This window comes from Herpailurus yagouaroundi, unplaced genomic scaffold, assembly GCF_014898765.1.
Source record: "Herpailurus yagouaroundi ecotype Mexico unplaced genomic scaffold, PumYag 181, whole genome shotgun sequence".
NCBI classification, from domain to species: Eukaryota; Metazoa; Chordata; class Mammalia; order Carnivora; family Felidae; genus Herpailurus; species Herpailurus yagouaroundi.
This window is the reverse complement of record NW_024412412.1, coordinates 24,664,900-24,690,335: the sequence shown is the minus strand read 5'-3', so window position 1 is coordinate 24,690,335 and position 25,436 is coordinate 24,664,900. Positions and strand designations below refer to the sequence as shown.

Genomic DNA, 25,436 nt, shown 5'->3' with positions numbered 1-25,436 from the left:
GGGGAAGGAGTTGAGTGTGCATTTTCTAACAAATTTGAGACATTTCATTTTTACTATGTATAATTTCAAGTTCTAGAAACTGCAGGCATATATAAGAAAAAAAAAACATCCTCTTTGGTGATTTTGCCAGCCAAGTAACCTAGAAGTAATATTCATACTTCATTTGGGGTTATGTTTCCATAAGTATCTTCAATGTGTCCACTATTTTTCAGAATCAACTCTCTTTTTACATTTCAAAGTAAAATATACAATATTGAACACCAATGGTTGCTGGCATCACAAAAAAGAAAGCAATCACACGCTAAATGCCTCCTGATGGAAGAACAAGGCTAACTCTGAAGTTCCTGGCCTCAAACAGAACCTGGATCCTGAATCCGAGTGGTTGTCTAGACTCAAATACCAACTTACAAACAATCCAGAAGGCAGCGAGATACGGAGTACCGTCACCATAGTACTATACTCAGCAAGCCCAGATGGGAATTCCCTGAGACTTAAAACCAGGGATTTTTCCACAAAGTGCAAGGGCAAAAAACAGAGAAGGAGAATTTGTAGATTAAAACATTTTTTTTAAAAATCAATGAATTTCCAGGTGTGAACTTTAGATCCTGATTTAAATAAATGTAAAAAAAAAAAAGACATTTAGGAGACTACAGGATAGTTGTACATTTCCTACTTATTTGGTGATAACTAAGGATGCTTATTTTTTAAACTGTGATCATGGTATTGTGGTACAATTGACCCTTGAACAACCTGAGGGCGAGGGGTGCCCTCATGGTCGAAAATCTACGTATAACTTTTGATTCCCCCCAAACCTAACTACTAATATCCTACTGTTGACCACAAGCCTTACCAATAACCCAAAGAGTAGCTTAAGACATATTTTGTAATGTTATATGTCTTATACACTGCATTCTTACAATAAATAAGCTAGAGAATAGAAAATGTTAAGAAAATCATAAGGAAAATACAGTACTGTACTGTTTTTATTTTTAAAAATCCATGTAGCTCAAACTCACGTTGTTGAAGGGCCAACTGTATTTTAAAGAAAAAAGCTTATTAGCAATGCATGCTGAAATATCTACAGATGAAATTATATGATGTCTAGAATTTACTTCAAAATAACATGGAAACAAGGACAGACTGAAGGGTTATGTGTGAAACAAGAATGGCCATATGTGATTAATTACTACCACTTGGTCCTACACTACTCTGTCTGCTTTTCTATATGTTAAAATTCTCATAGAGTTTTTTTTTTAAGTTATAGCAAAATAAAGGCTTTTCCAGGCGACCGAATAAGCAAACAAACAAAAAATAAGCCTTTCAAGTTCCTCCTATTTCCATGAATTTTGTGTTTTTTTATACTTTCCAATTCCGTGAAGGTTTCAAGGGAAGACCTTTGTATTCTCCTCTATTTTTAAAAAAATTATTTAGATAAAAGCGTTTGCAGCAAATATAATTTTCTGTCATCAGACCATTTTCACCTGTACTGATAATATAATTGAATTTTTTTATTGAAGTAAGGTTGACATACAATGCTATTTTAGTTTCAGGTGTACAACATAGTGATTTGGCAATCTTGCACATTAAGTTATGCTCACCACAGTAAATGTAGTCACCATCTGTCGCCATACAACATTACAATATAATTGTATATTTGTATAATTGTATAATTGTAATGATTTTAAGGCACAGGTCTTTTTACTAGGGTGAAGACTTATTTTAAGACACTAGAAATTAAGATTTCTTAAGGTTTTTACGTGGCAATACTTTAGACAGCCTGACTATTAATATAACATAAAGAAGTAAACATGCTAAATTTTAAGATAAATTGAAGATGATAAATAAATTAAAGTGTTCAAAGAATGAACAAGTTTTGTTTAATGGAGAGTGGAAACAAGAATGCAAATGCATTCAAAAAATTATCTTGCTCTGTAAATTGTCTCCAATACGGAATGGTAAAAACATACTGACTAATACTTAACTTGTAATCATTTATTTTTGCACATGAAGACAGTAATGGAAATATGGGCTCAGTTTACTGTCAGGGTGCTGACTTTTACTGTCATACATTTCTATGTAATGTTTGTGACATCTCATTGGTTTATGAGTCTTAGCAATATTAAAAAAGTAATTAATAAATACAACTCATAGCCTAATCTAGGCAGAGTTTGATTGATGAGAATCACTGAGTTTTTTCTTCAACATTTTATTCAGAGTTTCCTACATCATATGGAAATAGAATAGCAATTGAATCAACAGAGAACTAATAAGATCATAATTAGGGTCTTATAAGGTAAATTTATAGTAATATCAGCTTTCTTACTAATCATAGTAGATAGCAGATTCAACATCACATTAAAAAAAAAAGATGCACGGTAAATCTTAATTACTTACACTGAAAGGTCCTACTCTCTACATCACATTGACAATTTAAATCTTCCTAGTATAACTGTTCAGGACCTTTGCCCTGTTTGAAAACAACCAAGTAAATGCAAATGATTTTAAATCAAGGATGACTGTGCAATTACTTTAGGGAAGGAAGAATTAGCTTATCCATTAGTGTTATAGGTTGCTATAAGGAGAAACATGCTGTCTGTTCATTCAATTAGCCCCCAACCTCAAGGCAACCAATCATTTCATTTGTAACATTGCTGATTAAGCAGCTCTGAATTTTGTAAAAGCTATGCCTTTAGACAATATAACCTTGCTAACATATTTCTCTGGGAATGCTTAGATCTATTTGGTACCTTAGTTAATTGTCAGAAGACATAAATGATTTATTTACTAGATTTTGATCAAATTCTATTTAAAAATTTATGATAAAAAGAACACTATAAAATTAATTTTTTAATCCAAATCACCATAAACATACATACATATTACTTCAAAATGCAATGATAACTTGATGATATATGTACTGAAATTATTCAATAAAATAATAGAGAATGGAAACAAGAATCCAAATGCAAATCTCACACAGTATTGTCTGCTTTAAACTGAACAAGTATTTTCACTTTGAACTATGCAGCAGAAATATTAATTCCAAATAGTTACATAACAGAACATTGCAACTATCAATTATTGTTCAAAATTTATGCTTCCACACGAAAGTATTATATGTTTTTAGATGAATGCACCTTCAATCAATACAAGAAAGCAACCCTAAGCATCTCAAGGTTTTTTAATGTACATTTAATTTTAGACATTTTTATCTACTTACAGAACTTCATTTCAAGAGTAAAGTATTATAACTATATTTTCAGAAATGTGAACATGCAAACCTCTCAGATAATAATGCACATATATATGTATCATATACAGCAATATATACGTATATACGTATATATTGCTGTATATGATATTAAATATAAAAGGAAGAGTAAGAGCTTTACCTGGTTAATCACCTGTGTTGGTCTAAAGCTGAGAAGAACAAATGGATTCACCAGCAATGTCTTGTCTGGTATCATGAGCGAGGTGGCCGCAGTTTCAAGGGGTGGGATTTATCTTCAGTAATGAATACCCAAGGGACTGTTTCCAATCAGGGAATGCTACTGCAGACAATGAAACCATTCTCTATTTGTTGACCGAGGTTTTGTATGTGCAATCTGCTGTGGGTGTATTCATACATCAGCACAGGAACCGACATATATTTCACTGAAGTTCATGGTATGAAGGATATTTTGAAACAAAGATTATAGGAAAACAAAACTTATCATTCATTTCTCTGAAGTTTTTCCACTGGTTTATTCATTACTTCTAATTTTCCCCCTGTTGGAAAGAAAATCATGAAAAGGCTTAACTCCAAGCAGTATAATCCCTCACCTGATGATACCAGAGCCCTCTGGAACAACACTGTGGATGGATATACACGGTCTCTGCCTTGAAAATTTTAATGACGGGAGTGCCTCGCTATTTTTAGATCTACCTTATTCAGCTCAGGACAGTGCTACCTGTTAGACATTTCTCTATATTCACCAAAACGTATGTAACAGTATTTTCACCAAAAATGTATATAAACTCCTATGTCTCCTATTACAAATCAGAACGTTTTGTTTATCTGAGAGTTACATTTTCCAGTTAGGTAGTTCTAATTTGTTGTCACACATTCTTCACCCAGTTCTGTCCATTTCTTTCAAGTATATATCCATAATCCAACTTCTCACCACTTGGGCTACTACTGCCCTAGAGAGCTGGCCATCAGCCGATCTTCCTGAATGGCTTCCCTTTTTCTACACTGCGGCCCTGCAATCTATTTTCCATACTGCAGCCTGGCCGATCCATTAAAAGATAAATCAGATCATGTTATTCTCTTGACCCTCCATTACTGTCCTACTTTAATAAGTGATCTGAAAAAATTCTCTAGTAACTTCCAGCCTCATTTAGAATAACATAAAACCCCTTTAGGATGGCCTGTAATAGCCTGGCCTCTCACCCCAGCTCTCTGACCTTACTTAACTCTTATCCTTCTCTTCTACTTCCCAACTTGCTCCCTCCACTGTCTGGGTACATTGGCCTTCTGGTTGCTCCTCGAAGATGTCGGCAGCGCTCCTGCCCTGGGAACTTGACCTGATGACTATTGTCCTGGAATACCCCTTCCCAGGTGGATTTCTCTGCATTTACTTGTCAGTTCAAATGTCAGCTTAACTGTGGGATCTTTCTTGACTACCCATGAAAATAGCATATACACCCTTCATCATACTCCCTCTTATCCTGTCTTATTTTTTCTCCATGGCATTCAGTTATTTATGCATTTATTTGTTTATTAGGCATATCACCCAGTAGAATAAAAACTCCATGAGAAAGGGGATTTTGTTTTATTTACTGATGTATCTTAGCATCCTGAAGAGGGCTTTGCAACGAGTTGGCATTGAAAACATATTCTTAAATGAACGTATTATTAAGCTTTGCTTCCTTCTCCACTTTATAGAATATTCTAACCAATAGAATCTAATGGAATAAATGAATTATCAATCTATGGTATGAGCCTATCTCGGAGATCTTGAAGATTTGATTCTAGACCACTGCAATAAGATCAATATCGTAATAGAGCAATTTTTTTTAGTTTCCCAGTGCATATAAAAGTTATGTTTACACCATACTTTAAGTGTGTAATAGCACTGTGTCTATCATGTTACATACCTTAATTTAAACATACTATATTGCTAAAAAACATTAACCATAACCGCAGCTTTCCACGAGTCATAACCACGGACCACAGATCCCATAACAAATATAATGAAAAACTGCAATACTGCGAGAATTACTACAATATGACGCAGAGACACGAAGTGGGCAAAGGCTGTGGGGAAAATGGCGTCATCAGGCTTGCTCAACACAGGGTTGCCACAAACGTTCAATGTGTAAAAAACAATATCTGCAAAGGGCAATAAAACAAGGCACAATGAGACAGACCAAGTATGCCTGTAGTGCTCCCTCGTTCATGGTTTTGTTTTTTGGTGTCTGAGGTTTCAGTTACCCACAGTAACTCAGTCCAGTAGCAGATGATCCTCCTTCTGATGGACTGTCAGAAGGTCAATAGTAGCCTAACACCACGTCACAGTGCCTGGTCACCCATTTCGCTTTCTCTCATAGCGTAGGCATTTCGTGGTCTCACTTCATCACGAGAAGGGTGAGTACTGTGCAACAGAATATTTTGAGAGAGAGACCACATTCACATAACTTTTATAACAGCATGTTGTTATAATTGTTCTATTTTATTATTGTTGCTAATCTCTTTGTCCAATTCATAAATTAAACATTATCATAGGTATGTACGTATAGAAAAAAAACATAGTATATATAGGGTCCGGTAGCATCTATAGTTTCAAGCATCCACTGGGGTCTTGGAATGTATCCCCCGCGGATAAGGGGAGGGTTACTGTATGCTAATAATGGCTTATGTGACTTTGTAAACTAGCATAACCATCAAACATATATTAAAATCTTAGAACCTGAAGATTCACCCTTTGTTCATTTTCTGTTACCAGGCAGGACTGCACTGAATCTATGGACAATTTTGTTCTTGGTCTCCCTTTATACCTATTCAATCGGCTTTAATCACCATTATTATAAGAAAATACTCTCTGCATAAAACTTGGTTTCTTTCTGCAAATAATCTCTCAGGAGATTCTGAAAAGCTCTTAATAGGCGTTTCTTTTTTTATTCCTTAAAATATGCAAGGCTTTTTCTGAAGCACTAGTTTACTACAGGTCTTAATTTATATCTCCTTCACGTTCAAAAAGTATCTCTTTATTCATTTCAGCAAAATCTCTACATTTATTTGAAAGCTAAAGAATAAAATATGAGGTGTCAGTTTTGTGAAACAGCATGCAAGTGAAACTATCTTTGACCCTGTTTGAAGTGAGACGTAACTTCCTAATTGTACCTTGAGTTAATTCTAATGGTTACTTCCAGACAATGAGAGAAAAAGTGATACAACCAACAAATAACTCTCAATTTGTAAAAGTTTTAGAAGTTTGATATATCATCGGTCAAGATATAGGAGGTGATATGAAAGCTACTGTGTTAGGGGCACCTGGATGGCTCAGTCAGTTAAGCATCTGGCTTTGGCTCAGATCATGATTTCATAGTTGGTGGGTTCGAGCCCCACGTTGGGCTCTGTGCCGACAGCCCGGAGCCTGGAGCCTGCTTCAGATTCTGTCTCCCTCTCTCTCTGCCCCTCCCCTGCTCACACTCTGTCTCTCAAAAATAAATAAGCGTTAGAAAACATTTAGAAAGCTATCGTGTTAGGAGTCAGGGATGTAGAATGTTTAGGATTGGGATAGTAGTAGAATGGTCAGAACAAACAGATGTTTTATTAAGTTGGTTTTTTTTTAATTTTTTATTTTTTTTAAGTTTATTTATTTATTTTGGGAGAGAGAGAATGAGAGAGAGAATCCCAAGCAGGGTCTGCACTGTTAGTGTGGGGCTCGAACTCACCAATCGTGAGATCATGACCAGAGCTGAAATCAAGAGTCAGACGCTTAACCGACTGAGCCACCCTGGCACCCCTATTAAGTTGGTTTGTAAAACAAAGCTTCATATCACTACTAGGATTTTGGCATATTTATCTATGTTTCTACATCTCTATATATGTGTCTATATATCTACCAATGTATCTATCTACATCTCTATGTCTCTATCATTTATCTATCTATCATCTACCTACTCACCGTACTTATATAAAGGAAAAATATTTAGAATATTTGACAAGTTTAGCTGAGGTAATAAATAATTGGAAAGAATTTTGGCCATCATCTTTGGAGCAGGGTCCTGGAGGCTCCTTATTTTCCAGGTATCACACTGATTTCATGGATCACAGAGACACAGAGTCACAATGTAGGTGCTGAGCCACACGAGGGCACTCAGGGCTCCTGGGTAGCTTAGATCAAATGTGTTACTCACTCTATTGCACAGACATTTTATTCTTAGTAAAGATTTCTTAAGCTTACTTAAAAAAAAATCTTACTATAAACATATAAGTTAAGGTAATGACTTTCTAATGACTTTTATCATTTTTTTTAATGTTTATTTATTTTTGAGAGAGAGAGAGATGCAGCATAAGCAGAAAAGGGGCAGAGAGAGGAGGAGACAAAGAAAGGAGGAGACACAGGATCCAAAGGAGGCTCCAGGCTCTGAGCTGTCAGCACAGAGCCTGGCACGGGGCTCGAACTCATGAACCATGAGATCATGACCTGAGCTGAAGTTGGAGGCTTAACCAACTGAGCCACCCAGGTGCCCCTCTCTAATGACTTTTGTAAGAGGAAATATGTCCTTTATATTTCCTTTGGGATACTTTCTCAATAACCTTTGAAGCAGTGCTCATAAAATTACTATGTTCCAGGCTTTGAAAACAATTTTCTCAGATCACATACAAGCTTAAGGTACCATTTAACCATTCTTCAGTAAAGGAATAAATTTGTTCATTTCTGAGTTCTGTGTTGTGCTTATATTAAATTACTGTCTAACTGGTTTCCATCCACTTTCCAGATTACCTTAATAGAAAATAACATTACTGCCCCAGGTCATTTCTCCTGATATAAATGGATTAGATACGTATATTTTCTTATTCCTCCTTAGAGAGGTTTAATCTGGCAGCAGCATTTTCTGAATTTGACACTGGTTAAGGGACAATGCATCCATTAGTGGCCAAGGTACAGCTAGATGTTAATTAAATCATCATGCTCTTTCGTAGGTGGATTATGTTTTCTGTTAGAGAAAATTAAATTCATAAAATAATGCTTTTCCCTTGAAAATGGAAAATCTTTTTGCATGGTTAGCAGCTGCCATTCTAATTTCTGATGCGGTGTGCAGGATGAGAGAAAAGACATAGTACTTCATAATCAAGACAGTGGCCCCGAAGAGACTGCAGTCACTTCTATACCTGGGAGAAGGCTCATTTTATACTTGGCAAGTGAACATTGTTTGGAATTCTGAAATCAAACTCTTCTCTCTGAATGTGGAGACATCAGAAATGACAATTTGTATTTCACAGTATCTTTACTCTAAAGCACTTCAAGGATTGCAAATAAGCATGTGATTGTGTCTGTGGTTCTTCTTTACGGAAACAGAACATCAGAATGCTTTCCACAGGGTGTTGGGTTTGTGAGAAGCCCTCTGTGTCTAAAGGCTGGAACAAAGCCTATTATCCCTAATGATCTTCTTTCTGTACCCCTTCTGGACGAAGCCACAGGATTAATGATATATTTTTAAATTGGATTTAAAGAGTTATCTGGATGTTAAAAGTATGGTAAAGAGTTCCTTTACCCCAATTCTATACTCAGTGTCTTAGAAATTCCCTCTCTTCTTTGTTCCTCTCTATCCAGTTACCTTTCTCATTCTTAATACCTCCCTAGGTAGAGGGGGTCTGGATGGGTATAGAGGGGAGGGGACAAGTGACATTTGCATTGGCTTGAATGTCAGTAGGCAGAAAGGAGCTGTTAAGAAGTGGGAAAACAGCCTAATTTTATTGATGGTGGCCCTAGAGAGACATAGTTAGAAAGTCCCAAGCTAGAAGAGTGAAATCAAAAATTTGCTTTTAATTCTAGTATTTTAACATAGGCACAGGACAAAACAAATCTCACTATATCTTACTGATTTTTTTTTTGGTTGAAATATTAAAAGAATAATGAAAATTAAACCTATACAATGTGCATTTTGAAGTTCTTTAAACCCAAATATGCTAGTGGCTTTTCTAATTTCCTCTTCTGAACTGCATACATGGTATCTACACACTTAGGATAATGACCTACTTATCTGAAAACTGGAGCTGAGAAGGATTACACAATTTTATCAAGTAGAGTGAAGCTGTCCTTTGCACCTTCTGTTCAGCCATCCTCAGATGCCATCTGTTGGCATACCCATCCTATGACTGGAGCATCTTAAGAAATCACATCTACGTTAGGAAAGCAAAGGCTTTCTAGAAGCCGTATCCAGGAGGCCTGACTGTCCAAACACCTCTCAAAGAGAAAGAAGTTACAAAAACTGGCTTACAGTACTAAGGATTCATCCCTAGGGGCTCAGGTGGTGATCACTTCTATCTAAAATTAAGGAAATTCCGCCATGAGAACTGTCAGCAGAGAAAGAGGAGGGGACTGCCTCTGGGTTGGCAATGGCCAGTGTCAGAGGCTGCCACACCAGATGGGATTCCCTGCTTAGGATCCTTTCTACTGGGAGGCAGATTTATAATTTTGTCTTGCAGCAGTTTAATCCCCCAGAAAACTGTAGTCGCCAGCTTCTGGAATGATCATGATAATGGTATTTCCTTCCCTTTTCCATTGATTTGGGATAGGATCAGTACATCAGTACAAAAAATACTTAAATTCTGTGTAAATAAAATATAAAATATGTAATTCATAATACAACTGTGTCAAGTAGTTGGGAAGGCACGCAGTGTGTTTTTGTGGAAAATGCACCGGCTTTGGAAGCAATATTCAAATTTCAGTTCCGCCATTAACTAATCTTGTTACCTTCAGAAATGTATTTATCCTCCTAGAGACTCAATTTACTTACATAAAGTAGGAATTCAACTTGCAGGATGCTGTGAACATTAAGTAAGATTATGCCCATAAATCACTTATCACAACTCTCGACACATACAAGCTGCCTACTAAATGGTAGTAACTATTTAACTTATGCTCCAGTATACTCATTTTATCGTAAAAATCTCATGATCTTATATGTTTCTAAGGCTGTACATGTTCCATCTGGAAAATGCACGGCTTTCCATTATAATACTCTTATTAATACAGCCAAACTATTACTTACAGGAGGTTAACAGTCTGGTGCATTAGTAAAGGTAAATGAACTCTATCCCTGTTTGCTCTTCGAAGCAGGATTTTTAAAAAAATTTTTTTTAACGTTTATTTATTTTTGAGACAGAGAGAGACAGAGCATGAATGGGGGAGGGTCAGAGAGAGGGAGACACAGAATCTGAAACAGGCTCCAGGCTCTGAGCTGTCAGCACAGAGCCCGATGCGGGGCTCGAACTCATGGGCCGCGAGACCATGACCTGAGCTGAAGTCGGCCCCTCAACCGACTGAGCTACCCAGGTGCCCCCAAAACAGGATTTTTAAGCAATAGGCACATGGTCCATCCTTGCAGGTTCACTTACAACGTACCATGGAACTAAGCACTATGGATATTGTATCCTGATACTGTAAAACAGAGCTCAAATTTGATAGGAAAATAAAGCTTCTAATCATGACCTTGTTGGAAAGGTAAATGGTTTCATTTTGAGTAACATGTGGTAGAACGTACACCCTTACTTAGCTTAGGACTGGAAAAAAGCTCACAAATTCCTTTTTAGAATATCAGGTGAGCCCAGAGGAAGGTTTGCACCAGTAGCTTAATAGGCTAAATCATTTTTTCAATTTTTATTTTTATTTTTTTGCACTCACATAAAATTCTAACTATAGAGTAATTAGAATATTATTAGATAACTGAGTAAATTTTCATGTATTTATATAAAGGTGAAGTTAATTTTTATCCACTTGCTAAAAAAGTTAAATTACAGCTATTGGAGTGGATCTTTTAAAACTGATTTCTTACACAGCTGTCCCTTACCTTTAAAAGCATTCACTGGAAAAAAAAAAAAAAAACCTAGCATATTATTATGTGCTGTCTAAGATAATAAATGATTGAAGACTTAGGAGCATTTTAAGTACCACTTAGCATAATGAAATTGGCTCTACTTACCACCACATTGAACAGTAATTTAATTTGCTCTATTAATAACTCAGAGCAAATTTAATGTAAATAACAAATATGCTCTCTTTGAAATCCGCATATACTAAAAAATGCTTGCACCTCCAAACACAGCTTTCCCATATATATATTATATGAAATATATGAAAATTATATGAAAAAATATATATATGTGTGTGTGTTTCCCTTGAAGGAATTTCATCAAAAAACCCTGAAAGGTAAAAAATATGAAATAATTCACTGAAAAACACATCGCCACTATTGCACCTCCTGGGTGGAGATATTTACCCTAAAAGCAACTAACAACGGCCATGAATTTTGGAGGCTTAAAGTATTAGGTGCCCGTTGAAAAAAAGTGTCACTGTACAAGCTAGGTTAGGCAACTGATACCATAAACAACTCTTAAATCTCAGGGGGTGAATATTAAAAATGTTTGGTTTCTGCTCATATCACAGTCAAGAGTGAGTTACATGGCTGTCCTCCAAGCGACAACTCAGAATTCCCTCTCGTGATCCTACCATTTTATAATTTCAAGATAAGCCTGGTGCCATGAAGCTTCTAGAAGGCAGAAAGAGTGAGGAATCTCACACGTATGATACTTAAATACCTCAGCCTAGAAATGGATATGTATCGCTTTCACTCATATTCTATTGGCGAGAAATTGATACACGCTCTAACCTATCTACAAAGGAGAAGGGACTTGGGGATACAGCTCTCCTTCGCTCAGCCACTTGCAAGAACTTATTCTATACTATGGGAGGGGAACATGAAACTCTGGTAGTCAACTAAGTGTCTCCGCGACCATCATCAACCTTCTAAGTCTAGATTTCGAACCGTTAAAAGACAGTAAGGAGGCCAACATATGGGAGGAAGCTGCAACGTGGACCAAGTATCATCAATTTATGCTCTAGGGTCTAAGGACAGCTACTAAAAATTATTTTTCAGAAAAAGTAGGTACAGTCATTCCATCTTTTTCTTTTCAACTTAACACGATTGAGAGATGAGCAACTTTTAAAAGTCATATAAAACATTTTTTATTGCCCTTAGAGAATTAGAGTCTACAAGAAAGTATTGTGGCCAACTTTTTTGGCAGGAGTTGAGCAGAATATGTTTTAGAGAACTACTCCTCCACATAAGCTTTGATGACTGCTATCAGCATGGACAGTCAGAAAACAGGAAAAAGCGACTTTCTCCCTTCTGTCTTTAAGAATTATTAAAAATTTCCATTATCCAGAGGTGGAAATTATCTTCCTCACTATCCGACTGATCAGTTTGAAGAGATGTTAACAGGAAAGGGAGAACAGGGTGAAGATTTTCTACTAACAGAATGGATTGGTATGGAGGAAAAACCCTCCCAATTAAAAAAAAAAAAAGAAAAAGAAAACAACAACAACAAAACCCTAAATATTGTTTATGAAATAAACATTTAAAAAGTCAAGTGCAGAGCTGAGTTCACACACCCACACATTAAGAAAAGAGTACGATAAATCTGCAGAAGCTACGAATGAAGTAGGTAAAGCTTCTTAAGGCTAAAGGAGCAGTAAGCCAGGAGAAAGATGGACCTTATGTCTTCTAAATGAATAAAGAAAATAAAAATGTAAAAAAAATCAACAGAAAGTATATCAGGAAAGATACAGGATAACAGAGGAAAAAACTAAGCTAGATGTAATGGTAGTAGAAATAAAGCCAAAAATATCAATGATCTCCAAGAATATGAATGGACTAAGCCTATCAGTTATGAGAGAGACTGTTAGATGGAACACATAAGGTCCATCTAAAAGGTCCATCTAAAACTAAGGAATGAGAAAAGTTGAGAGTAAAAGGATAGTGATAAGCCAGGTGAATACTAACAAAGGAAAACTGGGTTAACTGGCCTCTTGTAAGGAAATGGACTTTTGGGCAAAAAAGTAAAATGGGTATAAAAAGGGCTGTTACAGGAGCACCAGGGTGGCTTAGTCAGTTGAGCATGGGACATCGGACTCTTTTTTCTTCCTTTCTTCCTTTTTACAAATTTTTTTTTAATGTTTATTTATTACTGAGAGACAGAGAGACACAGAGCATGAGCGGGGGAGGGGCTGAGAGATGGAGAGACACAGAATCTGAAGAAGGCTCCAGGTTCCCAGCTGTCAGCACAGAGCCCCACGCGGGGCTCGAACTCACAAACTGCGAGATCGTGACCTGAGGCGAAGTCAGACGCTCAAACGACTGAGCCCCCCAGGCGCCCCTCTTTTTTCTTTTTTTAAATCTTTATTTATTTTTGAGAGAGAACAAGCAGGGGAGGGGCAGAGATAGGGGAACAGAAGATCTGAAGCCTTGTCTGCGCTGACAGGCTAACAGCAGCAAGCCCTATGTAGGGTTGAACTCCCCAGCTGCGAGATCATGACCTGAGCTGAAGTCAGACGCTCAACTGACTGAGCCACCCAGGCACCCCAGCATCTGCCTCTTGATTTCGGCTCAGGTCATGATCCTAGAGTCGTTGGATTGAGTCCCACTTTGGGCTCCGCGCTGGGCCTGGGGCCTGCTTATGATTCCCTCTCTCCTTCTGCCTCTGTCTCTACCCCCACCTCGCTCTAAAAAGATAATAAAATAAATGAAATGAAATGAAATGAAATGAAATAAAATGAAATGAAATGAAATGAAATAAAATGGCTATTACATAATGATAAAAGGTTCACCCTCACGAAGAAATATAACGATTGCACACTGGATTGTAGTTATATCACAAATATTTATAGGCAGAAATTGTTAGAGCTGTAAGAGAAACTTGAAAAGTTCTTCTTCATGGGGAAAACTTTAGTATCCATCTCTCAATAATAATAGACTCTGCAGATAAAAATTCATAAAGAAGATTTGAACAACATAATTAAAAAGCTTATCAGGGTACCTGGGTGGCCTAGTCACTTAAGCCTCAGACTTCGGCTCAGGTCATGATCTCACATGAGTTTGAGCCCCGCTTTGGGCTCTGTGCTGACAGCTCAGAGCCCGGAGCCTGCTTCAGATTCTGTGTCTCCCTTTCTCTCTGCCTCTTCCCTGCACGTGCTTTGTCTCTCTCTCTCTCTCTCTCTCTCTCTCTCTCTAAAAAATAAACATTAAAAAAATTTTTAAAGAAAAATACATGTCCACAAATGCAAAGATTAGAAATAAAGATGATCTAAAAATTAGTGAAATAAAAATCGAAGTCAAGAAATTACAGAAGAAACAAAATAGACCTGAAATCATAGAAAAAAGTAATAATAACAAATGAATGTGACGTTAATGAAACAGAAAAAAACTACAAGAGAGGATTAGCAAAGTTAATCTGTTTAATCCAAAGTTGACTGTTTAAAGAGACTCATAGAGTAGTCAAATCTGGAAGAGTTTTTCAAAGAAAAAGAGAAAGGGAATGCACAAATAATACTGAAACATTTTTGAAATGTTTGAGAGAGAGAAAAAAGCATGAACAGAGGAGGGACAGAGAGAGCGGGAGAGAGAATCCCAAGCAGGCTCCGCACTGTCAGTACAAAGCCTTATGTGGGGCTTGATCTCATGAACCATGAGATCATGACCTGAGCTGAAACTGAGTCAGACACTTGCTTAACAGACTGAGCCAGCCAGGCGCCCTCCATATTAGAAATTTTAAAAATTAAATATAAATTAGTGATATATATTTATTCATGTATAAAACTTGCTAGATATACAACCAATCTACAAAAATAATTTACTACATCCAAGGAAAAAAAAAAAACATTTGAAAACATAAAGTTCAAAATACATGATTAACTATAGCCACAAAAAATATACAGTACCTAGGAAAAAGTCAATCACAAGATCAGAGAAACTATCTGGAGAACAGTATAATATTTCACTAAAAGATATTAAAGAAAATAAACGTATATAAGGAACTGAAAAATTAACTGAGCCATTCTATGTTCATGGATAAAAATAACCAAGTTAATATCAATGTCAATTCTTTACTAATTCTCTCCATAAAGGTAATGCAATTCTAATAGAAATCTTGATAGAGGTTTGATTAGCAGGATGACTCTAAAAATACATTTATTTAAAAAAAATTTTTTTTAACGTTTATTTATTTTTTTGGGGGGGACAGAGAGAGACAGAGCATGAACGGGGGAGGGGCAGAGAGAGAGGGAGACACAGAATCAGAAACAGGCTCCAGGCTCTGAGCCATCAGCCCAGAGCCCGACACAGGGCTCGAACTCACGGACCGCGAGATCGTGACCTGGCTGAAGTCGGATGCTTAACCGACTGCGCCACCCAGGCGCCCCTAAAAATACATTTAAAGAGGTCAAAGAGCTCAAAAGAAATAGAATACTTTTAAAAAAGAAAAACTTAGTGGGTGCTCTTGTCCTATGATAACAAGGCTTATAACGTTTTATTGAATAAGACAGTATTAGACAAAAGCAGAGACAAATAGGCCGAGAGTAAAGAAACAAGAATCTTATGAATTGGCTCTGACATATATAGAAAATTTATAGATGACAAGGTTGATATTATAAATACCTGCCCCCGAAAAAATAAAGGAAGGAAGGAAGGAAGGAAGGAAGGAAGGAAGGAAGGAAGGAAAGAAAGAAAGAAAGAAAGAAAGAAAGAAAGAAAGAAAGAAAGTTTTAAATTATTTAGAATAAAAGAAAGTAGACTATTTATGAAAATTTAAGGTGAGATGAAGGATTTCTTAAACAAGACAAAGGAAGTAAAAATGCTAAAGGAAAGATTAAAACTGAAAATGTCTGGGTAGCAAAAGACACAACAAAAAATGAAAAAAAAAACAAAAAAACAAGGCAGTTTGGGGAAGATACTTGGAATGCAAAAAATTACCAAAGATTAGTATTCAAAATAGAGTTTTGAAACTATAAGTCAGTAACAAAAAGAAAACAACGAAGTAGAAAAATAGAAAAAGACCCGAAAAGGCCTGTGGAAATACAGATGGCCAATAAACACAGGAACAAATTCTCACCCTCACTAGAAATGAGTGAAATGCAAATTAGTCACAAAGAGATGCCATTCCTCAGCCCTCAGACTTCAAAAAAGCTAAAAAGCCCAACAATAACAAATGTCTTAGCCAGGATATGGAGCAGCAGGATTTCTTTTCACTGATGAGGAAATATAAATAGTTTTAATCATGCTGGAGAACAGTTGGTCATAATCTGGTAGATTTGAGATACGTATAATTTACGCCCCAGCAATTCCTTTCCTAGAGATATATACAACCAATTAAGGAGACTTGTATTAACAGTGGTCATAGTGTCACTGTGGGTTCTAGCAAATAACCAGAAAAGTGAAATGTTATCAAGAGGGGAATGAGTACATAAATTGTGGTATGTCCACCAAAAGTAATACAAACATCAGTGAAAAATGAGTCAATGAGAGTTAGTATATACTCTTGGATGAGACTCACAAATATTATGTTAAGAGGGAAACAGCAAACTGTCAAGGAATTTACCAGTATGCTATGATTCACAGGAAGTGATGGGTTAGAATACATACAGATATAGTAAAGAAATGCTTGGGAATAATAAAAAGTAAATCCATAATAAAGGTAACTATGGCAGAGGCTGGGAATGTAACTTGGGGAAGGTTCACAGGAGGCCCCAACTGTGTTTCTAATATGGGTATTGAATATACAGTTGTTGATGGTATCATTATTCATGCCATTTGTACGTCAGAATGGTTTCATAACTGTCCTCTCAAAAGGATACAGATTGTGAAATGAACAATAAAAAAGTCTAGTCTGATGCTTTTGTGTGTGTGTATATATATATATATATATATATATATATATATACACACATATGCGTTTTATTGATTAAATGGTAACTGAGGGTCAGAGGGAGGAAATAACTTAATCGATACTATCTAACTAGTTAATGACAAAATTAAGTTTTCAAACCATGTATGTGACTCCAACACCAGTGCTTTATAAATCCCATTGCTAAGCAACATCAGAGAACAAAATGTTTAGCTCCTTTTTGCAAAGAGAATTGATTCTGAGAAAAGTTTAATTGACTGCTTTAATTGTGATTACAGAATCACAAAATAGGAAGTATTTTTTCCCCATCCTAACACAGTCAATAAACACATTCATCAACACAAGTGGCTTAAGCGGCTTTGATTTTCAAATCGGGGAAAAGGTAAGCACAACACGCCTGAATTTCCAGACAGAACTTGCCTGGTGTAAAAATATCCACTAGCTGATTCTGATAGATGATTTCCCTCTGCCAATGGAAGGAAGGGCTTAGGGGGAAATATTTCAACTCATGGGAATGCACAATAACTTCACCTTCAGTTCCGAGGAGGGTGCTCAGTTATGTGCTATGCGCTGTGCACAAAGATTAGTTATATTTGTGTAAGGTGTGCATGTCTGTGTATCTGTGTGCTTGCCTGCATAGAGGCTTTCTAAGTTGGAGGCAGAGAAGGACATTAGCTATAAATATTCAACTTAAGGGGGCTTAAAGAGTATGGGGGGGGGGAGGGGGGCAAATTTATAATACTAAGTAAAATCTACCTGTCAAGGCAGGAGTCCACAGTGCCAAAGAGGGTATAAGTATGATGCACAGATACATGACAAAACAGGCCTCCCATTGTGGATTGGTATACAATAGATGGTTCCAGTAGTCCAGGCACTCATCTACTATTTAAACCATCAGACGATGTACAGGTGAGATAATGACAGTTTTAGGAGTTGAGCAGCTTCACGGAGATCCCTTTCCCTTTGATAATCCTTGAGACGTACAATGGTTACTTTTGCATCTTCTTACAAATCCTGCAAACCTACTCAGACTTGTCTTGACATCTGAGCGGTCTTCTTTCTGCTGTATCAGGTGACCTGTCTACCTTCCTCTGTTTTGGTAAAAGGGATGGAGACGGATGGGTAATAAATGCACCTGTTTCGGGGCTCTACATAGCTGTCAGGCAAAAGTCTAGGTATAAAAGAAATTACACAGAACTTAGAATTTGCAAAAATTATCGCCCACCCGCACCTCCAAAATTAATAAACTTTGCAGGGTTTCTAGAATTAACGGAACAAACATGGGAGGACAAGAATCAATTTGGTTGTTTCATTTTTAATTTGTTGAGGGTGCTTCATACTGTTTTTGATAGTGGATATACCAAGTGCCTTCCTACCAACAGTGCACAAGGGTTTCCTTCTCTCCACATCCTCACCAACACTTGCTCTCTCTCGTCTTTTTGATAATAGCCATTCTAACAAGTGCGAGGTGCTATCTCATTGTGGTTTTGATTTGCATTTCCCTGATGATGAGTGATGTTGAGCACTTTATTACGTACCTATTGACCACTTGTATGTCTTCCTTGGAAAAATGTCACTTCGGGGTATATATCAGAAATAAAATCATTATGTTGAAGGGAAATCTGTGTCCCATGTTCATTGCAGCATTTTTCACAATAGGGAGACATGGAAATAGCCTAAGTGGCAGTCAATGGAAGAAAGGATAGAAAAAAATGTGGTATGCACACACACACACACACACACACACACACACACACACACAAAATATAAGAATAATATTATTCTGGAATATTATTCAGCCATTAAAAAAATAAGCAAATATTGTCATCTGTAACCACATGGAGAGACCTTGAGGCCATAATGTTAAGCGAACTAAATCAGATATACCGTATGATCCCACTTATAAGTGAAATCTAAAAATGTCAAACTCATAGAAAAAGAATAGAATGTTGGTTGCCAGGGAATGGGGGCAGGTGAGGATAATAGGAGATATTGGTCAAAGAGTATAATTTTACAGTTACAAGATGAATAACTTCTGAACACCTAATATATGTCATGGTGATTGCTGTTAATAATATGGTATCGTATACCTGAAATTTGCTAATAGAGTAATCTTAAATGTTTTCATCACAAAGGGGAAAAAAAAGGTAACTATATGTTGGATGCATTAAATAATCTTATTATGGTGACCATTTCACAATGGGGAATGAGTACATAAATTGTGGTATGTCCACCAAAAGTAATACAAACATCAGTGAAAAATGAGTCAATCGATATATGTGTATATCTAATCATTGTATTGTACACCTTAAATTTATACAATTTTGTCAATTACGCCTCAATAAATCTGGAAAAAAATAAGTTTGCCCTTAGGTTCTTACTAGTCTATGGAGAAAAGCTACCTTGGCTTAGCCTGGTAGAGAAACTGAAGAGTGGTAATAACCAAAGACCATGCAAGCAGTTGTTGTGATGGAATCTCTAGTAAAATGATGAGGGGGGCTCTATTCAAGGGAGAATACCCCATAACTTTTTGAAAAAAAGTGTTTACTTGTTTATTTTAGGAGAGAGTGCATGTGCACATGTGAGCATGGGGACAGGGGCAGAGAGTGAGGGGGACAGAGAATCTCAAGCAGGCTCTGCGCTGACCAGCAGGGCTCGATCTCATGAACCATGAGATCATGACCTGGGTGGAAATCAAGAGTCGGACATTCAACGTACTGAGCCACCCAGGTGCCCTGCCCCATAACTTTTAGGGAGAATACTTGTGATTCCTATGTAACAGGTGGTGTAAATACAAAGAAATACCCCTCCACGCTCCTCCTGCATTGTGCAGCTGACAAGGGTGTGTCCAAGGATTCGTAGAGTGGATGAGAGTGATAGGGCAGGCACCAGGGGTATCCTGGAGGAAGGGTGCTTCTCACGGATTTCCTAACTTGACAGAGAAAAGACTCAGGAAAAAAGGCTTCTTCTCTTTGTTGCGGCCTCTGAGCCCAAGCCCCATCAGAAAGCAGAGGAAGCCCTCATTTGGAAATCAATCTTCTCTGTCCATTGAAAATTTAAGGCAATTATTCAGGGCTGCCCCCAAAAGAGCAGGCTTTGGCATTAAAAAAAAAAAAATGTCAAAGTCTAGTCAAATTCAAGGAATGAGTCCCCCAAAGATGAACTGGAAAAGATTGTAATGGCTATATTAATTGGCTGAAGGCCAAATGCATCCAGCTGGGCCCCAGCTAATGTTACAGATGGTTTTATTTCAAAACAGCCACCGACAATCTCCTTAGGTCCACCACGAACAGACAGACTCACTCCAGGGGACTCTGAGGAGTCTACCGTTACAGCAAACAATTGCCACCATCGTAGCAGTGTTAATAATAAAAGAGGGAGGATTAGCAAGATATGGCCCCAAAATACTAAAATCGATTCAATATCCCTGATTCTTTTTAATTTACTGGACTTACACATTTCTGACAATGGTATCCTAAAATCTCCAAGTACGACAATGAATTTATCCATTTCTCGTGGTGACTGTATCGGTTTTTACTCTACGCATTTGGGGTATACGTTTTCAAATGCGTACAGATTTAGAATCATCATATATCCCTGGTGAATTCTTTCTTTTGCCATGACTACTTTTTATTCCTAATCTTTCAGTAATAATAATATTTTAATTATTATTTGTCTTTGATTATTATTATAAATTTGATTTTTATTTTACTAGTTTAGTCTTTTTGTGATCTATCCTTTTTCCATCTTTTCCTTGAATACCCACTGCAAAAACCTCACGAGCAAATATATGCTGGTTTTAATAAAATGAAATATATGAATGCTATTAGAACTGTATTAAAAGAACTTAAGTTTGTAATTCAGACTTCATTAATTTCCAAGAATGACAGCATTAATCTAATACCCTGTCTGATGTCATGTTAATAAGACAAAACATTTTTAAGGTAAGGGTCACTCATTTCTGGAAGAGACGTGGTAAGTTCTCCCCTATGGCCACTTACTTTTGAGGTTAATTTAACTTCGACAGGTTGTAGTTCTATCACTCCAACTAGCTTGGGACATTTTAAATTAATTTTAGGGTTTTTTTTTCCCTTGCATACTGATTTGCTTTTATTTGTTACTAGCGACACTTTGTAGATGACACTGGTAGATAGGGTGATCTTTTAGAGAACACTGTCATCGTAAAACAATGAACAACCAGTGGGGTTGCCACCGGGGAGAATAGACCAGCGACAAAGAGGTACCTCACAGATCCCTGATATATTCTCCCCTGGACAAATTCTCTGTAAGTGGACTACATGAGAATAAGAATAGTATCCAGTGTTGCTTTATATCAGAGTAACGCTCCTACTCAGATGTCACCACTAAATAACAATAGCTTTGCGTGTCTGCTTCCTAACAAATGAGTCAGAGTTCACTCAGACCTTGCTGCTCTATGGATAGCGCCCTGACTAGGCACCGTCTTTGCAGCCTCTGATCTACTGAGTCAAAAATCTGCATTTTAACAGGAGCCACATATTAAAGTTTCAGAGCTAGAGAAAACATAGGTGAAGGATGGAGTATACCAAAGGAGACAGTCCAGGTAGAAGGACAAGCATTTTCAAAGGCAGCAAAGCACAAAGGAGCATACGCTATTGGTAAAACCAGAGCCGCGCGGATTTTTTGAGATTCCAAGTAAGCGAGTGGGTATGTGTGTGAGGGGTGATGGCAGAGGCCACAGCAATAGCAATGGTAGTAATAGTAGTAAGGTAAGTAAAGGGTTTGATGCTATAGATGTAGGCAAGAATTCAATTCACTATAAAAGCTCCAGGGGAATTTAACAGGAGAGTGATGTGATGGAATTTTTTATTTGCAAAGGTCATTAATGGCAGCAGAGTGGAGATAAGACAGAGGAAAGAAAAGCTGGAGTTAGGCAGACCGTTAGCAGTTAATTACTCTAACTGTTAATTAATACTGATAATGAATGATGGAGATCTAAACTAAGGCAGATTCAAAGAAAGGGTGATTATTCAGAAGAGAGAATTCAGACTGTGGCCATTGCAGGAAGGAGATAAGGAAGATGGGGTCATGAAGACTGGCACTGACTTCCTGCTCTCTTAGATTGGGCCTCCTGGAAGAGAGACACGGAGGTAAGATTTTGTGCAGGCAGTTTTGGGGGGGAGTATTCCCAGGAATAACACTTGGAAGAGACTGAGGAAAGCAGGATTGGGCAGAGTGAGAAGTTGAACTCTGATGTACTCGCAGCAGAGGCCTTCTTTGACGTACTGGTGATCTGGGGCTGGGAGAGCCATCAGAGCTGTTCCCAGTAGAGACAGGAGGGTGGGCCTTTGCTCCTCCATATTTAGCAATCACTGGATATGGACTGTCCCCGGGGAAAAGGGCATAACTTTGGGCAAAGGAGCTCTCTTTGTGCCTAAGGGCACTTTTGGGGGAGGGACTCATCCACAAGCTGTCTGCATTCTTGTAGCAACTGGGGAAATGCATGCCTTTGTCTTAAAGGAGGGGATCTGGTGGCACACCCCGGAATCCACTCTTCTTGTCTTCTGTGCCCAGGGAGATCGTTCTAATATCTACTTAAGCGAGAATATTCAGGAGAAGAGCTAGGTTGGAGATACAGATGGGTTAATAAACCGACATCTATGTTTTGAGGTATCCAAGGGATCACATTAGAACTGATAATGGAACTGTTGAATATACGGGCCTTGAATTAGCAAAAAGATCTGGAATTATAGATTTAGGAAGCCTCAGAGTGTAGGCGGTAATTAAAACCGTAGTTACTGTTGGAATTCGGTAGAATTAGAGAAATGGCTGCAGAGACTTGGAGAACAACAGCACTTAGGAGTAGCCGAGAAAAACTTTTAAGGAGACGGAAGAAGAAAGTGATATGGTGGAAGGTGACCCAAAACATGTGTGAGAAAGAACGCATGAATGCTGTTCTCCAGGGCTTCGAAGGGCACAGAGAGTGTAAGGAAGGCTATTTTGAGAGGAGTGGGATTGTGGACGCTGAACACCACCAGTGACTTCAGAGACAGCAGGTTCGGTGGGGCAGCAGTGGGCTGTGAGGGTTTGCAGGCAGAGAAGGCAGGTTCCTTTTCCATCAGTACATGGCTCTTACTGATTGCTATAGCCAGAAGAAGAGTAGGGTCGACAACTAGGGAAGAGGCACGTTTAGTTTACTCTCAAAGATGTAAGTTAGGAGCAAGGGACCTAAGAGAGAGCATGTGAGGATCCCAGGGCTATTAAGGTATTAAGATTATGGTATTGAGAAGGAGGGAGAAAGAGGAGGGAGGGTAGAGAGGGAGAGACAGAGATGCCGGGGGGAGGGATTATCTGAAGAGGGGTACTGACATTAACTATGACCTCTTTACTTGAAAGAAGTTGCCCGTCTCCAAGGTGACTCTCCAGGGAGGGCAAAAAGGAGGTTAAATCCCTGACCCCATTCTCCTCCCTCCCTTTATTATTCTCTTGCTGGCATTCTCCATTCAAATGAAACTGAAGTCAGAAAGTATCTTTCCATGAAGTCCGCACTGAGTTGAGGGAGAAGAACGGAGAGTGGATCCAGGGGGTAAATAGAAGATCTAGAACAGCTTAACGCCCAGATGGACACGCGCTCTTTACCTTTCTCACACGTAACAAGAACTTTTGGGGTGCCCGGGTGGCTCCGTCAGTTAAGCAGCTGTCTGGCTCTTGACTTCGGCTCAGGTCATGATCTCATGGGTTTGGTTCGTGAGTTCGAGCCCTGCACAGGACTCTCTGCTGTCAGCGCAGACCCTGCTCTGATCCTCTGTTCTCCCTCTTTCTCTGTCCCTTCTGCACTTGCACTCTCTCTCTCTCAAAAATAAACATTTAAAAAAAAGAAAGAGTTTTCTTCATTCAAGGAAAACCACAGGATCAGTCTGCTATCCAGACCACAGAAGTGAAGAATTAAATCTGTAAGACTAGAAATATTTTCATGACAATGAAAAATACAAACATTTCAATTTGTAATATTAGAAAAATTCAAAGAATATACACACTACGATACATAGTAAAATATGTGATAGAAACTGTGCATTTTTAATATGTATACTAGGATTATGAGACTAGATTATAAAAAATAACAATGTCAGAGTTTTTAAATTCATGTTTTTTTGTTTTGTTTTGTTTTTAAATTTGTTCTGAAGAAATGGAAAGCAGAGAAGCCTGGAGATTTACCAGGACTGAGTCCTTCACAGTCAACAATTGGCTTTTAAACTTGTAAAATATTTAGAGCATGTGTTTTTCTTTGCTTGTTAGTTTTCCCACACTACAGATTTTCTAGATTTTGCTCAGCTAATCCAAGTGCCTGGTTCATTTCTCCCTCAACATCCTTATGTATTTCCTCTGTGGATCAAATTCCCTGTCTAAATTAGTACACATTTTTCTCGAAGGAAAGACCGAATAAAAAAAAAAGAATAAACGCAGGCCAACATTTCTTAGTGTTTTTTGAGCAAACATTTCTAGTATTATTCACTGCAGTTTGTTCACTTAAAAATCCCGACAGGGCTGTACTAAAGAAGTAATACAAATCGCAGTTACTTTTTTATGCGGTAAGAATGTTTAATATAAGAGCTGCCTTTCTATTGAATTTTTAAGTATACACTACAGTGTCGTTAACCACAGGCATTATGCTGTACAGAAGATCTCGGGACTTATTTATCTTACATAATGGAAACTCTGTATCCTTTGACAAATGCACCTACATATTCCCTGCCCCCAATCCCTGGTAACCACCACTCTATCTTTTGATTCTAATAATCATAATAATAATAATAAAGAAGGCAAACGGAAACTTCTGGAGGTGGTGAATATACAACATAGATGGTGGTGATGGTTTCCCCGTGTCCACTAATTCTAAACTCATCAAGTTGTACACGTTAAATATCTACAACTTTTTGTATGTCAATCGTACCTCAATATAGTGGTATAAAAATCAAAGGTAGGTTAAGTTTGAGATTTAAAAATCTTTTTTTTTTTTTAAGTTTATTTATTTATTTGGGGGGAGGGGCAGAGGGAGAGAAGAGAGAGAATCCCAAGTGTCAACACAGAGCCTGACACAGGGCTTGAACTCACAAACTGGGAACTGTGAGATCATGACCTGAGCTGAAATCAAGAGTTGAAGGCTTAACCAACTGAGCCACCCAGGCGCCCCAAGTTTGAGCTTTAAAAATCTTAACTAAAATTACGATTTTTTTTTTTTTTGTAATAGAGGTATTTAAAGGAGTTTAACTGTTTTCCCCACTTCTGGCCTTTGTTTACCCAGAGAGGTAAAGTAGATAGGAAGGCTTCCGTTGTATAGGGTCAAGGAGAGGTGGGGAGTGGAGTGTGGAAACAGAACCCCAGGGAAGTCTACAGAGACTTCATTGGCCCTTGGCTCACTTAACATTACAGAAGAGCCCTTCAGGAAATACAGGTAAGGACTCATGGATTCTGGACCACAGGCTGATGAATAGAAGGCAGAAGTGAC

General features: G+C 37.7%; 1 protein-coding gene across 1 annotated transcript in view; it reads right to left on the bottom strand.

Annotated features, from left to right (window-relative positions):
• The window catches only part of DLC1 (DLC1 Rho GTPase activating protein), a 563,102-nt gene that overhangs the window by 508,085 nt on the left and 29,581 nt on the right, over positions 1 to 25,436 (bottom strand). The window contains exon 2 of the mRNA XM_040490111.1: positions 3,393 to 3,768. The gene's annotated coding sequence lies outside the window, so the exon portion shown is untranslated. The remainder of the gene's footprint in view (positions 1 to 3,392; positions 3,769 to 25,436) is intronic.